The sequence below is a fragment of the Pleurodeles waltl genome, chromosome 4_2 (assembly GCF_031143425.1).
Source record: "Pleurodeles waltl isolate 20211129_DDA chromosome 4_2, aPleWal1.hap1.20221129, whole genome shotgun sequence".
NCBI lineage: Eukaryota > Metazoa > Chordata > Amphibia > Caudata > Salamandridae > Pleurodeles > Pleurodeles waltl.
In genome coordinates, this window is record NC_090443.1 from 677,840,068 (window position 1) to 677,856,340 (window position 16,273).

The window sequence follows — 16,273 nt, forward strand, 5'->3', positions numbered from 1 at the left end:
AGGTTTACCCGAGAACGATATTAGTTCAGACTGAGCCAACTCCAATTTTATTGTAACAAGTACAGCCGCAGGTAATGGCGAGATTTTCTCCAGTGACAGGGACACAGTCAGATATGACTCCAATGATGAATCAGAATGTGGGACTTACACTCTCACAGAGCGTAGGTGCCAGAGCAGCTCCAGATGCTATATCACTACCTATTACTGTCAGTCCAGCTGTACCATTATTTGCACAAAAGAAACTGACGGTAGATGAACAGGGAACAATGCCCCAGAACTTAATGAGGGGAAGACATAATGAACATGTCCAGGTAGTCTCTCCTGTGGGACAGTCGTTTGACGGATCAAGATAATTACTAGACCTTAGTCCATTTGAAGCACTTCCAGATACTATGGCAGGGTCAAATGTTAGTCAGAGTTTGAAATTATTGACACCACAGACGACAAATGGAGTTGCACACAGGTGCCACCGATCCAAGCAAGTAACATTTTGTTACAAGGTTTGACAGCTCAGCAATGAACTGAATGGTTAGACAAGCTGAATACCCCATAGAATGTCCCTAAAGTAAATGAGCATTTGAATTATACTAGGCTAGGCATGGAAGCCGGTGAACTCATTGAGGGAACTATGGTGGTGAACAGGTTGGAGTCCTACACAGTGGCAGGGTTGAGATACTTGTGCCCAGGGATTACAAGAGAAGTGAGCAATGTGCATCAGAGATTAACAGACTTGGCAGAGAAGTATGGCATAGAAATAGAGAAAGATAAGCATTTGAAAAGGAGTTACAGATTCGATTTCAAAGCTAAAGATTTTGAACACATGAGATCTGCCAGAATGAAGGCACACCTTAAGGAATTGCTTCAAAGTGCTCAGACCTGTGCAGCATTAGACAAATGGGAAGGCAGATGGGTAAAGAAAAGAGACAAGAGAAAAAGGGATTCTTTGGAGCTGACTGAATATGTGCAGCAGTATAAAGATCCAGTAAAGATTTTACCAATCAGGGAAATTCCAGGGGGGGATCTTGTTCATGTCCTGTGGAGCAGAAGTGACATTCTGTCATTTACAAATGATTATCGAAAATTGAGAGACAAGCCAGTAGAATGGTATCACCAGACAGACAGATGTATAAAACTTGCAAAGTGTTTGTGGGAAGACTTGAACACATTACTAGAGATAGTGGTTTCAGCTGATCTGTTGATCAATTGTAAGAGGAGTGTAGGCTGGCCAACAAGTGAACCAGAGAGAGATAAGAATACATGTGCACCGTCTCCTGAAATAATGAAATGTTACTATAAGGTGATTGAGTTTCTGGCAAAACCACGGCCCTCATCCTCCTAGACCTCTTGGCTGCCTTTGACACCATCTGCCACCACACCCTTCGCACATGCCTCCATGACGCAGTGATCCGCCACAAAGCCCTTGACTGGATCACCTCCTTCCTCTCAGGCAGAACCCAGAGAGTCCGCCTCCCTCCGTTCCTCTCTGGAACCACCAAGACCATCTGTGGCGTTCCCCAAGGATCCTCCCTCAGCCCGACCCTTTTCAATATCTACATGGCACTGCTCACCAACATCGTCCGGTCACACAATATCAACATCATCTCCTACACTGACGACACCCAGCTGATCCTCTCACTCACCAAGGACCCCGGCCACGCCAAAATCAACCTCCAAGACAGAATAAAGGCCATTGCCAACTGGATGGAGAACAGCCGCCTGAAACAGAACTCAGACAAGATGAAGATCCTCGTCCTCAGCTCCAACACATCTGCCTGGCACGACTCCTGGTGGCTGGCCACCCTTGGAACCGCACCGACACCCACCAACCATGCATGCAACCTAGGTTTCATCCTGGACCCATCAAGTCAAAGCCGTCTCATACTCCTGCTTCAACACCCTCCGCATGCTCCGCAAGATCTTCAGGTGGATCCCCACCGAAACCAGAAGGATGGTCACCTAGGCCCTTGTTAGCAGCTGACGGGACTATGGCAACGCTCTCTATGCGAGAACCACGGCCAAGCTACTAAAAAAACTACAACGTATGCAGAACGCCTCCACACGCCTCATCCTCGATATCCCACGCCATAACCACATCTCAGCCCACCTAAGAGATCTACACTGGCTCCCCACCAACAAGAGGATCACCTTCAAGCTCCTCACTGATGCTCACAAAGCGCTCCACAACGCTGGCCCTGCTTACCTCAACGAGCGTCTCACCTTCTACGCTCCCAACCGCCAACTCTGCTCCACCAACCTCACCATCGCCACCATTCCTCGCATCCGTAGAACTACAGCTGGTGGCAGCTCGTTCTCTCACCTCGCCGCCAAGACCTGGAACTCCCTCCCTGCCCACCTGCAACAGACCTAAGACCTGCTGACCTTCAGGAGACGCCGCAAGACCTGGCTATTCGAGCAGTAGCACCGCCCCCTCAGCGCCTTGAGACGCTAGCGGGTGAGTAGCTCGCTCTACAAATATCGGATTGAGGATTGACAGGACAGCTCAGGAAGCAAAGGAGTCGATACATGCGTATTATGAGAGGTTGTTACAGACATTCAAGCATTACGGTGGTACAGAGACAATTGAGGCGAAAGACATGCTTCACTTTGTGTTCAGATTTGTGGAAGAATTGAGACCTGAAATTAGCCAGATGTTTACGGCCCTCATTATGAACACGGCGGTAAACACCGCACTGCCGGCGGTGGCGCTAACAACTGCCAACAGATGTGCGGTCCCAACTGCCAAATAATGATCCAACTGAAACACAGGCATCCTGAAAACCACTCACTGCCAGCAGAGGAGTGCCGACAACGACAGCAGAGCCCGCCCACAGGCTGACGGAAAGGCCTTATCTGCCATCAAATAATGAAGCACTAGACCGCCGTCAGTTCCAGGGTGGGAACCACCGCCACGCAAAGCCAGGCGGAAACGAACCAAAGAAAAGGAAGCACTCACAGGAGGCTCACACAATAGGCCGAAGCAGACATGGAGAGAGAGTTCTAGATCATGCCAGCCTTGCTCCTTGCCATATACTTCCACGACCAAGACCGCCGACGAAGACACTGACGGTAAATCCCACAACCTACTAAACAAGGGAAGAAAGGGCACAGTTACACACCCACCCACTCCACCCACCCTGCAACGCTCCCACAACCTTTCAAAGCAGCACAAGCCATACACCCCACAGCAAGAGGTACTTACCCGACACAAGGCAAATCCAACCTGCCCAAAGTACATACATGTGCCCAACCCCCCCCACAATGAAACAAGAGACCACGGACCCAGAGTGTGCCCTAAACAACACAGGACTCACATTAACCTTTATTCTGCTCACTGAGCAACAGAAGTGCATATAAGGCCACTGGCCAGTCCATAGTTAAAGAAGTCCGATGGGCCACAATGGCCCCAACTTGACTCCCACAAGTGCAACGGTACTCCACCTCATAGGGGCAACAATGGGGCATATAGGCACCTCAGGGAACAGGGGCAGGTGGTGGGGACTTACAACTGGGAGGGGAGGGCTTAGATTTACGTTTGGAAGGTGGAGGGGGCTTGGGATTTTTGACAGGAGCTGGTGGAGCGGACTTGGCCTGGGGTGCGGCAGATGTTCCTGGGCCAGCACGTTGTCCCTTCCTCACAGTGGAGGTAGCACAGGAATGGGAAGGGCAGACAGGGGCGGGCTGTGACGTGGGAGAAGTGGACAGGGCAAGGAGGTGGGGACGTTTAGGGATGAGACGGGGTGGGCCAGTGGGTTCCAATAGGTCTACACAGGATAGGAAAAGTTTTTAGGTGCAATTGGGGTGGACCTGGAGGAAGGTGTGGGAGTGGAGGTAGAGGGAGTTGTCATGACAGGTATAGGTATGCGTGGCGTGGGTGTGGGTGACTGTTTGCTGAGGTGTGGTGGATGTGTGATGGGCGGGTGTTTTGGTGTGTTTGACTGTCTTGGGAGGGGGGTGGACACAGTGGGACAAGACAGGCTGCTAGTGTAAATGGATGTTGTCTGGGTGTCTGTAAGTCTGGTGAGTGTGCTGCATGTGTCAACTAAAGTTGTTATGGTGAGTGCAGGTGTGGTTTCTGGGGTGCATGAATGGATGTTTGCTATTGTGGTGACTGCAGGAATAGGGTCAGCAACATTGAATGAGGGTGCAGTACCTGTGGGAGTGCATGTACAGGAGACAGACAGGGAGGCGGAAGAGGTGGACACACTGGGGTAAGTGGATGTTGGTGTGTGTGCATGTGTATGTTGGCTCTGTGTATGCCTGTGGTGGGAGGTGTGGTGCTTGTGTTTTGAAGTGTGCTTCTTGTGTGTTGAGGTGTGTGCCTGCATTTCAGAATATGTGCTTTGAACGGGTAAAGGGAGTGGGGTGCTGGAAGGGGTAGAGGTGGTTGGAGGGGGGACGGAATGACCAGGGACAATGGCTGCCGTCAAAGAGGAGGCCAGAGCCTGAAAAGATCTCTGTAGGCCAGACACAGCACCGTGAATGCCATCCAGATAGTCATTGGTCTGCTGCACCTCTGATGCTAGCCCCTAGATGGAATTGACGATGGTTGTCTGTCCTACATAGATGGTTCTCAGGAAGTCAATAGCCTCCTCAGTGAGGGCAGCAGTGCTGACTGGGGCATGGGATGAGTTGCCTGGGGTGAAGGAGATGCCCACCCTTCTGGGTGAGCGGGCACGGGCAACTTGGTGGGGAGCAACTGGGAGGGCTGTGATGGTACCGGGATGGCGAAAGATGACACAGTAGGGGTGGGTCCACTAGGGTCTGCCACTGCCAGGGAGCTCCCATCAGAGGAGGTATCCGAGTCACTACCTCCAGTGGTAGTTGCCTCCCCCGTGGTACTCCCCTCGCCCTCCAACCCACTGGTCCCCATGCCTCCAAGGATCCGTGGGCCGCTGCCTCCCCACTCACCGGTGCCCAGGCTCCCTCACCAGATGATGCTGATGTACACAGACAACACAAGAGTACAGGGATGGGGAGACAAAACAGGAGAGACACTTGTAAATAGGTGAATGGAGGTACAGAACTGGTTCACACATACACCGACCCTGAAAATATTCCACCAGGCAGCACCTACCCCTATACACATGGCTATGACCCTGACTATGTGTGAACCAGTTCTGTACCTCCATTCAGCTATTTACAAGTGTCTCTCCTGTTTTGTCTCCAACCCTGCTCTACAGCCATTCGCCACAGCACTTAAGGACCTGACGTACTGCAGACTTGACCTTACACCCCTTCTCCCCACGGGGCCATTATGTAGATGGACATCAGTCAGAGTCCCTGCCAGTAGACAGCATAAATACGAATGCACACACACATCAATCAAGGAGCCTAAAATATGGTATATGTACTCACCCCCTTGTGACTGCTGTGCAGCCTTGAAGCGCGAATCCAGGTCCGGGTATGCCACCGCCAGGATGCGTTGCATTAGGGGGGGTCAGTGCCCGACACGCACCCCTTCCTCGTTGGGAGGACTTCCCCAGCTAGGCCTCACAGATCTTCCTCGCCCAGCACCGCAGGTCCTCCCACCTCTTCCTGCAGTGGGTGCTCCGCCGGTTGTAGACCCTCAGGGTCCACGCCTCCTTGGCAATGGCATGCCAAAGTACCCTCTTCTGGTGGGTGCTTACTTATAAGGGACACACAGAAAAAGTATCACTGAGGTCAGACAATAGCCAATAATATACAGCTGGCTATACGTCCACTATGGGACGGACATTTCAAACAGCCTAACAGCACACACACACGCAGCATGTCAGGAACCCTGGACTATTCAGTGTCACACGTGCACAGATGTATGCAGCCATCTACCACCATTACACACATCCATGCCCCCCAATCGTCCTACTCATCTGTACCTCTGGCCGACCATAGAACTTGGCGTACAGGGGTAGGACCCTGTCCACGAGCTTCTCCAATTCCTTGTTGGTGAAGGCCGGGGCCCTTTCCCCTGCAACACGTGCCATTTCCATGACCAGAGGCAGGACACAGCAGTACACTCAGTGGAGTATCTGCATGCACGAGATCCGGGAGTCAAGTGAAGTTGATGTGACAAGTTCGCGTAAGCATCGCAGCGGTGTGCACCGTCACTGCTGGCGGCGATCATGATACGCTAAGAATGCCCATTGACAACCAAGTTAACCAATGAATTTGCACACGGCGGTAAACACTGCCTTACGCTATTACATCAACATATGAGCTTACTTCCACCACAACACTTCTGGATTACAGGGGGCAGACATTTTGGCCTTAACTACGCAGTTGTAAAACCCTCATCAGCACAATGCAGGCCCTATTGTCCCCTAAACACCCATAGGCATGAAACAATATACATTACCTCACCTGAACAGTCCTGATATATCATTGTAGTCATGTTGCTGTTATGTCACACATACTAAGCATTTGTGTTGTCGACAATCATGCCAGCACTGCTGAATGAGAAACAGTGTGTGCAGATGTATGTGTGTTCCTCACACGTGTTTTCAACTCCTCCTAGGTACAGACACTTCTGGCGAGGGAGGGCCCCATCGGTGTACAGACCACTTGTTGATTTGCAGACCATGGTGGAGCGTCACATCATTATCATTTACAGACTCACTCGTGCTACTTTTCATGAACTTTGTGCATTACTGGATCCAGCACTTAGACCGGATAATTGGAATCAGCATGCCATCCCTACTGAAGTACAGATGCTCTCTGCACTCCATTTCCTGCCCACGGGCTCATTTCAATTGACAGTGGGCATGGGTGCAGGTTTTTCACAGCCAATGCTTAGCATTATACTGTCCAGATTCCTGAACGCATTTGTGCGACACCTGCAGTCCTATGTGAGGTTTCCCCAAAGTGCTGACCTCCCTGGCATCAAGTCAGACTTTTATGCCTTTGCCAACATACCCCATGTGATAGGTGCCATTGATGGCACCCACATAGCTATCATCCATCCAAGAGTCAGTGAACAAGTGTACAGAAACAGGAAGAACTTTCATTCCATGAACATTCAATTGGTGTGTACTGCATACCAGTACATCTCACATGTGAATGCCATGTTCCCTGGATCAGTCCATGATTCCTTTGTGCTAAGGAACAGTAGTGTGCCACCCAAGATGAAACAACTACAAGAGGACAGAGGATGGATCAGAGGTAGGTGTTTCTGACATGTATTGCCACATAGCAGACAGCCAGGCTTTCTGCCACTGGAGGTTGTCATTGACAGTCCTGTTTTGCACCATTTTTAGGTGATTCTGGCTACCCCAAAATGCGCTGGCTCCTGACATCAGTGAGGAATCCTGGAACAGATGCAGAGAGGAATTACAATGAGGCCCATGGACAAACTAGGAGGGTGATAGAGCGCATAATAGGTCTCCTGAAGGCTAGATTTTGTTGCCTACAAATCTCTGGCAGTTCCCTGGCCTATGTGCCTGAAAAGGTGTGTAGAATAGTGGTGGCCTACTGCATGCTGCACAACGTGGCTGTGAGGAATTCTACCCCCCTCTTGGAGGAGGAGGGTGCCGTATATCCAGACCAGCTTCCTTAGAGAGGGGATGAGAGTGATGGTGATGATGAGGAGGGGGAAGATGTAAATTCGAGGACCCAACTGATACAACTCTTCTTCCAGTAACTATGGGGGACTATTTGATGAGATTGCTGTCTGTGCAGCATACTGTCAGTGTGCCTTTTCATCTAGGGGGGTGTTGGGTCAATAGTCATTGCCACTGTGACCAGGTCTGCATAGGACAGGTAACATTATAGTATAATAGTTCAGCACATCTGTAGGCACAACAACATGTTATGTGTGGTGCATTTCCTGCTACTCAGATAATAATTAATGATTTGTAATACAGTTGCATCCATACTTCACTTTGTTTAAACATAATGACAGGGGACATTGTAATAGGTGAACTGGTGTTCTATTTGGTGCAGGGATTACATCGTGCAGTGTACAGTGATGGGAGTGGGCTACTGATGGTTGTACAATATGGCAACAAGGTTGCAGCATTTGTTGGCAGTAGTGGTATGTCCATCTATGTTTGCAAGAGTTTGTTGTTGTTTTCACACAGTTTGGTCGTTGATTCAGTGGGACACTAGGAGGATAGTTCTTGCCAGAGTCACTTCTTTGAGGGGGCCTTGGTCTTGACAGGTGTTCCAGTGCCACATCTCGGCCTGAGGGACCGTTTGGGTGCCTGGTGTTGGCCTGCACGGGTTGAGATGCATGTCTCCTGTGTGTCCTGAGACGGTGGAACATGTCCAGTTGCTGCTGATGCTGTTGTTGTTCGGTCCGTAGCCTGGCCTGTAGAAGGGGCTTCCTGGTCTGTGTGGGCCTCAGGCAGTGTTGGGACAAGGTGCAGCAGCGCACCTGATATGCTGGACATTGTGGCATTGTGCAGTTTCCACTGCTCCATGGCATCTTGGTGGTGTGCTAGCTGCATCCTTTGACTCTGCTCCAGGGTGGATACTATCTGGGCCAATCTGTCCTGGGTATAGTGATATGCTCCCAGGATCTCAGAGATCACTTTCAGGGCTGCAGCATCAATCCTGTGCCCCACGGGCCACTGATGCCCTCCCACTGGGCCTAGCCCCCTGTGCCTGTGTCCCCTGCAGAGGCCCCTTTTACTGGGGCCATCGTATTCCTGCCTGTTGGTAGGGGGTGACTGTGGCCTCTGTCCATGTGTTCCACCAGTCTGTGGCCTGGATACACAGGTGTTGGGACGGTTGCCCTGGGCTGATGTTGTTGGCTGGGTGGTAGGGGTGTCAGTGGTGTCCTGGGTGGGGCTGCTGGATGATGACAGTCCAGGACTCTGTATGGGGCAGGGTGATCATCAATGTCCAGGGTTCCATCCCCAGTACTCTGGGAGGTGCCTCTGTCTCCCTGTGGGGGCACTGCCACTCCTTGTCCTGTCTGTCAGAGTGGCATGGGTGGTGGTGCCTGTTGGGGGGAATGTACATGTCTGTTACAATTGCATGATCGGATGAGGTGCACAGGACTGGGCAGTTTTGTGCAGGTTTTCACACTTTGGGGCCATGCAGGGTGCTTTTATGAGGTTTGCATTGCATTTTGCTTTGGATGTAGAGGTGCATTGTGGGTGCTGTAGGCCATTGTGATTACTTGCAGGGGTGGGTGGCTGTGCACAGGTGGAGGGATGTGGGGATGCAGGGGGACTGGACATAGCGATTGTGGCCGGGTGGGGTAGTGGTCCTGGTGGGTGTTGAAGGGATGGGGTGGTGCATGCATTACAGGTGTGATGGATATGAGGTAAATTTAGACTACTTACCCGAGTCCATTCCTCCAGTGAGTCCCTCAGGGTGCAGGATGGCCAGTACCTTTTCCTCCCAGTCAGTGTAGTCGGGTAATGTTGGTGGAGGTCCTCCCCCAGTCTTCTGGACTGCAATGTGGTGCCTGGATGTCATGGACCTGACCTTCCCATGCAGGTCGTTCCATCTCTTGCGGATGTCGTCTCTGGTATGTGGATGGTGTCCCACTGTATTGACCTTGTTGACTATTGTCTGCAATAGCTCCATCTTCCTGGTGATGGGTGTGTGCTGGACCTGTGGCCCAAATTATTGTGGCTCGACCTTTAGTATCTCGTCCACCATGGTCCTTAGCTCCCTTTCTGTGAAGCCTGGGTGTTTGGGTGGTGCCATGGTGTGTGTTGTGAATGGTGTCTTTTGTGCATCTAGGTGAGGGTGCTGTTGTGTGGTTGGGTGTGTGAGTCATGTGATGTGGTGTTCAGTGTCTGCCTGTTGTGTTGTCCATCTGGCTTCCCCTATTGGCGATGCAAAGGATTGTGGGGTGTGTCTGTGAGTGTCTTATAGTGTTGTGGATGTGTGTCAGGTGTGTGGGTTTCAGACTTGCCAATGTATGCATTTCTTACTGTTGGGTCCACTTGCCACCTGTGGCGGTCTGTACCGCCAATGGTCGTTCGGCTTCTACTGACCACCACGGTGATTTGTGCTTCATTATTTGGAGGGTGGGGTATTTGTGTGCTCGGCGGTTAGCGGGGTCGGAGGTCCAGCATTTCCACCGACAAGTTCCTGGCGCTGACTGGTGAAAGGGAGATTTTTGTTGGTTTCTGATCTTTTCATCTTTATATGCGGGTTTCTGTTCACTGCCAATGGCGGTCTTCTGCTCGCCGTCGCCATGGTGGTCGACGGTGTTTACTGCCGTGCTCATAATGAGGGCCTAAGAGTCATTTGATTTGCTGGCAAGCAAAGCCAATTGATGAGGTGTTGCAGCATGCGAAATACTGTAGTGGTGAGATTGAGTTGAAGCAGAAAAAGTTGAAAGAAAAGGCGATGGTGATGCCAATCAAAGCCGCTCAAACAGGAGTGCAAGGGAATTTTTTGCAGCAATTGTCACAGCAGCAGCAGGGAAACATGATGTTTCAGCCTTAGATGAGAGGTAGAGGTCGTGGAGACAATATGAATCATGGTCCAGACTTAAATATTGTAGTGGTTCAGAATGATGTGCAGCAAATGAAGAAGCTATTGCCATGTCACATTTGTGGAGCTGTTGTACATTGAAAACGGGAGTGTCCAATGATGGTGCAGAAAGGTGTTGTTCAGCAGAGTAATGACATCAATACATTTCAGAATGTGAGAGTACCGAGAGTGAGAGTTCCTAATCCAAATCTTCAGAATAATGTGAATCAAATGCAAAATTTCCAGCCCATGCAGCAGGTGCAAATGCCCCATGCACAAATGTCACAGTTGCATCCACTGCAACAGCAGGTTCCCATGGTACCTAGACAGGAAATCCAAATACCCGATGGAGCAGCAACATATGATGCTTTCTCAACAGGTCAGAGGAATAACAAAAGCAGTAACACAGTGCACCAATTCCCGTTACACAGTGAGAATGGAATAAATGATGAATGGACGAGTGACAGTTCAGATGAGGAGCTGTGTGTGCTTGCGACTTCCCTAGAAGTAGATCAAAGAGAACCCTATGTGAAGAGAAAGGTTATGGGTCACAAGGTTTCATTCTTGGATGACACAAGAGCTACACGTTCTACAGTGAGAAGTGCAGAAGTTCCAAATTTGCCACTTTCAGGTAGAACAGTTCAGGATGCGGGAGTTGCAAACCAGTATTTGACAAACCCAATTACAGATCCAGTTCAAGTTGAGATTGGCAACTTTCAGGGATTGCATACATTTGTAGTCTGTGATTCAAGTCCGGTATACCTACTGTGAAGAGACTTGTTGTGTAAAACAAGTTGTTTGATTACTTGCTCAAATGATGGAATTGAGATACAGATGAATAGTGATGATGAAGAAGAACAAGCTCCAGAGATAGAGTGTGAAACTACAAATGAGGAGTACCCTTTGATTGAGTTTTTCCCGATGTTCACAGTGAAAGAGCTCCTTCCTGATTTGCAGGGAACGGCAAAGGAGAAGGTACGGGATTTGACAGGAAAAGAAGTAGGTTTGATAAAGGGAGTTGAGCCAGTCAAGGTTTCTGTGAAGCCGAATGCAGTTTTCCCTCAACTTCCGCAGTACCATATGCCGCAAGATATCCATATGAAAGTGGCTCAGATAATTGCAGATTTTGTAAACCAAGGGGTTCTGAAAGACGTATTGAGCAGTCCATGTAACTCACCAATAATGGGTTTGAAGAAGCCCTGTGGGAAGGTTCGGATTGTTCAGGATTTGAGAAAAATAAATGAGATTGTGGTCAAATGTCCTGTGGTGCCATATCCAGCTGTGATAATGTTCCAGATTCCAAGTGATGCCGAGTGATTCACTGTTATCGATTTATCACAAGCATTCTTTTCTGTGTTACCTCATGAGGATAGTCAATTTCTCTTTTGTTTCAAATTCCTGGATCAAGTTTATTGCTGGTGCAGAATTCCTCAAGGGTGTTCAGAGTCACCTTCCATATTCAATCAGATTTTGAAAAAGAATTTGGAGTAGTTGGAATTGCCTTTCCAAATGACTTTGGTGCAGTACATTGATGGCTTACTGATTCCGTCCAAAACAGGGGACGAGTGCAAGTATGATATGATTGCCCTGTTGAACCATTTGGGAAAAAATTGTCACAAAGTGTCTCCGCTGAAATTACAGTACTATCAGAAAGTAGTGAAATATTTAGGTCACCAGATTGAAAAGGGTTCAAAAAAGATATCCAGAGAAAAGATTACAACCATATTGCAGATAAATCCCCCGACTACACAGAGAGATATCAGGATGTTTCTGGGAATGGTGGGCTATTGTTGCCAATGTATTCCACATTTTTCAGTCATTTCAAGACCATTGCAGAAGCTGACTCATAAGGAAGTCACTGATCCCATAGTGTTAGACCAGGATGAAATGAAAGCATTCACTGAATTGAGAGAGAGTTTGTGCAGGGCTCAAGCGTTGGGTATGCCTGATTACACGAAACCTTTCACATTGTTTTGTCATGAATGTGATTCATGTTCTTTTTCTGTCTTGACACAGGTCCATTGAGGTGTAAACCACCCAGTAGCATATTTATCAGCTACTTTGGACCCAGTCGAAGCAGCCTTACCAGGTTGTTTGTGCGCAGTTGCAGCAGTTGGTCAGAGCCTTACACAGTGTGAGGGAATTGTGATGGGACATCCTCTGACTGTAATGGTCCCTCAATCTATTGAGATTCTCCTAACAAGGACAAAAACCCAATATTTGACGGGTGCAAGGTTGACTAGATATGAAACGAATAGTCTAGGGTCACCAAATATGTAATTAAAAAGATGTACAGTGCTGAACCTGGCAACCTTACTTCCGAGTGAAAACGCTGAAATTGAAAAACAGGAAGATGTTAAGCAAGATTGTCATGAAGTAACTGATTTGTGCACAAAACCGAGACCTGACATTAGAGATACCCGATTGGAAGAAAATGAAAAAATTATCTTTGTTGACGGTTCTTGTCTGAGATACAATACAGGGACACTGAGAGCAGGACATGCTGTGTGCACAATTACAGGTACCTTGGAAGCTTCTTGGCTTAGAGGAGTATATTCTGCCCAAGTAGCGGAACTGGTAGCCATTACTAGAGCGTGCCATGTCTCGGCCCAGTTAAAAGTTACAACCTATACGGATAGCCAGGACGGATTTGGAATAGTTCACAATTTTGGTCAGTTGTGGTCACAGAGAGGTTTCCTGACCTCTTCTGGTTCACCAGTGAGAAATGGTGAGAGGATTAAAGAATTGTTGCATGCGATTGAAATGCCTGAGAAGATTGCCGTGGTGAAATGCAGTGCACATCTGAAGTCGCAAGACTATCTATAATTGGAAAATGGATATGTGTATCAAGTTGCAAGGTTTTGCGCAATGAACTGTATATTGTTTAAAGACAAGTGGGAACTGTTACCGGAAGAAGACGAAACTTGTACAAGCTGTGCATTGAAAATAATTGACACAATGGAAGAACTGAAAATGTTTCAGAATAATGTTGACAGGGAGGAAAAGCATTCATGGAGCAAAATAAAATGTGTGCAGAGACAAGATGAATTGTGGGTTTCAGAACTGGGTCAATTGTTTTTACCAAATAGCCTGTTGTTTCAAATGGCAAGGTACTATCATGGTCAGCACATATTGGGAGGGATGCAATGGTTCATTTCTTCAAAAATGATTGGTTCACCCCAAAGTTTAGACAAGATGCTGAAGCAGTTTGCCATTGATGTGTCATTTGCCAATTTCTAAACGCAGGGAAAGGGACAGTGGTTAATTTGAGACACATTGGAAGAGCAGGAGGTCCATTCAGCAAAATGCAGATGGATTTTATTGAGATGCATGCTTGTGGAGGTTTGAGATATGTGTTGGTGATTGTTTGCATCTTTAGTCATTGAATTGAAGCTTACCCTACACGAAGAAATGATAGTCTTACAGTAGCAAAACTGCTGCTTAGGGAACTGATACCGCGTTTCGGGTTTCTGATCTCTTTAGAATCAGATAGGGGAAGTCACTTCAACAATGAAGTAATTAAATTACTGTGTGCAGCATTGAACATTGAGCAGAAGCTGTATTATAGTTACCGCCCTGAAGCATCAGGACTAGTGGAACAGATGAATGGTACATTGAAGTCACGAATTGCAAAGATGTGTGCGTCTACTAATTTTAAATGGCCTGACGAATTGCCTTTAGTGCTGATGTCAATGAGCAACACATCTGACAGGAAGACAGGATTGTCACCACATGAGATCCTCATGGGCAGAGCAATGAGGTTACTAGCTGTGCCAGCAAATGCACTTATCAACATTACAGATGGTATGGTTTTGGATTATTGCTCTTTTTCTCTACAGGTGGAAGCTACCACACAGCCACCGATCCATGACCCAGGATACAACCTGAGAGCTGGGGAGTGGGTTGTGATCCGAAAGCACGTGAGATAGACGTGTTTGAAGCCTTGTTGGAAGGGACCATATCAGGGAGTTTTGACTACTACCACGGCTGTGAAGTGCGCTGGAATTTCCAACTGTATTCATGCAAGCCACACGAAGAAAGTGGCATGTCCACTGGATCACGAAGAAGCATTGTTGAGAGTACCAACAACAGTGAGACAAGTCTAAGGGCTGGAAGGAGAACAAAGGGGAACTGAGACCGGATCTGAGCTTGTTGAGGACGGTTCAGTCACTCCTGTGAGAGACAAAGGAGGAGACCTCCTGGAGGGTGACGGAGAGCCTATCTCAATTGAGGCAGCAGGAGAGCCTAATCAGACGATGGCTTTCCCAGAAGCAGACGATCTTGAAAGGCAAACAGAGCAATTGCCAGACCCATAAGGGGAAGGAGTTGAGGTGGATCAAAGACAATGTGATCTGACTCCTCCTGAACCGGTTGCAGGTCCGTCAAGAGAAAACACCACAGAACAAGGAGAAAGTTCAAGTTTGACTCTGAAGAGAACACTGACAAAAGGTCCACTGAAAAGAGATGAGTGACCGGAGTCACAGGTGGAAGAAGGGAAAGAAGTGTTAGTTGAACCAACAATCTAAGATGAAATAGATACCACAGAAGACACGGAGAACACGGAGAGAAGATCCAATGGAAGGAGAGCTGAATAGTGATCAAAAATTGAAAAGAATTAGAAGAGCAAGCCTAAGATACGCAGGTCCTGAATGGGCATATACAACTCCGAATGAATGGCAGCAAGAGTTTATGGGGGTCATTCCGACCCTGGCGGTAAAATCCGCCAGGGCCGGGGCCCGCGGATGCACTGCCAACAGGCTGGCGGTGCATCCCTGGGCATTCTGACCGCCGCGGTCAGAAACGGGAAACCGGCAGTGTACCGCCGGTTTCCCGCTGCCCTGGGGAATCCTCCATGGCGGTGCAGCTTGCTGCGCCGCCATGGGGATTCCAACCCCCTTACCGCCATCCTGTTCCTGGCGGTTTTGGCCGCCAGGAACAGGATGGCGGTAAGGGGTGTTGTGGGGCGCCTGGGGGCCCCTGCAGTGCCCATGCCAATGGCATGGGCACTGCAGGGTCCCCCGTAACAGGGCCCCACCAAGATTTTCAGTGTCTGCCATGCCGACACTGAAAATCGCGACGGGTGCAACTGCACCCGTCGCACCCTTTCCACTCCGCCGGCTCCATTCGGAGCCGGCATCCTCGTGGAAGGGGGTTTCCCGCTGGGCAGGCGGGCGGGCGGCCTTCTGGCGGTCGCCCGCCAGCCCAGCGGGAAAATCAGAATAACCGCGGCAGTCTTCTGACCGCGCAGCAGTATTCTGGCGGCTCCCGCCGGCCCTGCGGTTACCGCGGCCGGCGGGAGTCAGAATGACCCCCTATGTCTTTTTGTTTTGATAGAGAAGTTCCGGGTCAATATTTTGGCACCTGAAGGAAGCCAAAGAACTGAACTGTTGTAACAGTCCGAGAGACATTTTGAGACAGAGACTGTTGAAAGTAACCAGAAGAGACATTGATAACCTGATTTGACTTTTGAAACCTGATTTTGAGAAAGCTGCTAACCGATTTTAATAAGGGATCCTGGAAGTGAAACTGAACTGCTGAAAGAATAGTTGTCTATTTTTTATTTAAGATAGAGATGCTAGGCGCTGGAAATACATGAGAATTGGTTTGGCGATTATGTGTGGGATATTGTTTGTGGTGTCGATTGTGGGTATGTCTGTTCTTGATAAGAGAAAAGCCAACCATACTTCTGCTTTTGAAACAACTACTGCATTAACGGCATTAGAGAAGTTTAGGTTTGATGAGAAATATTTGCATGACGATACTAATGCGCAGGGAGAACTTTGTTCTAATGTTTTCTATCGCTTATTCAGTAAGCATGTTGAGACAATGGATGCAAAGAATTGCTTAGTGTGTACGCAGA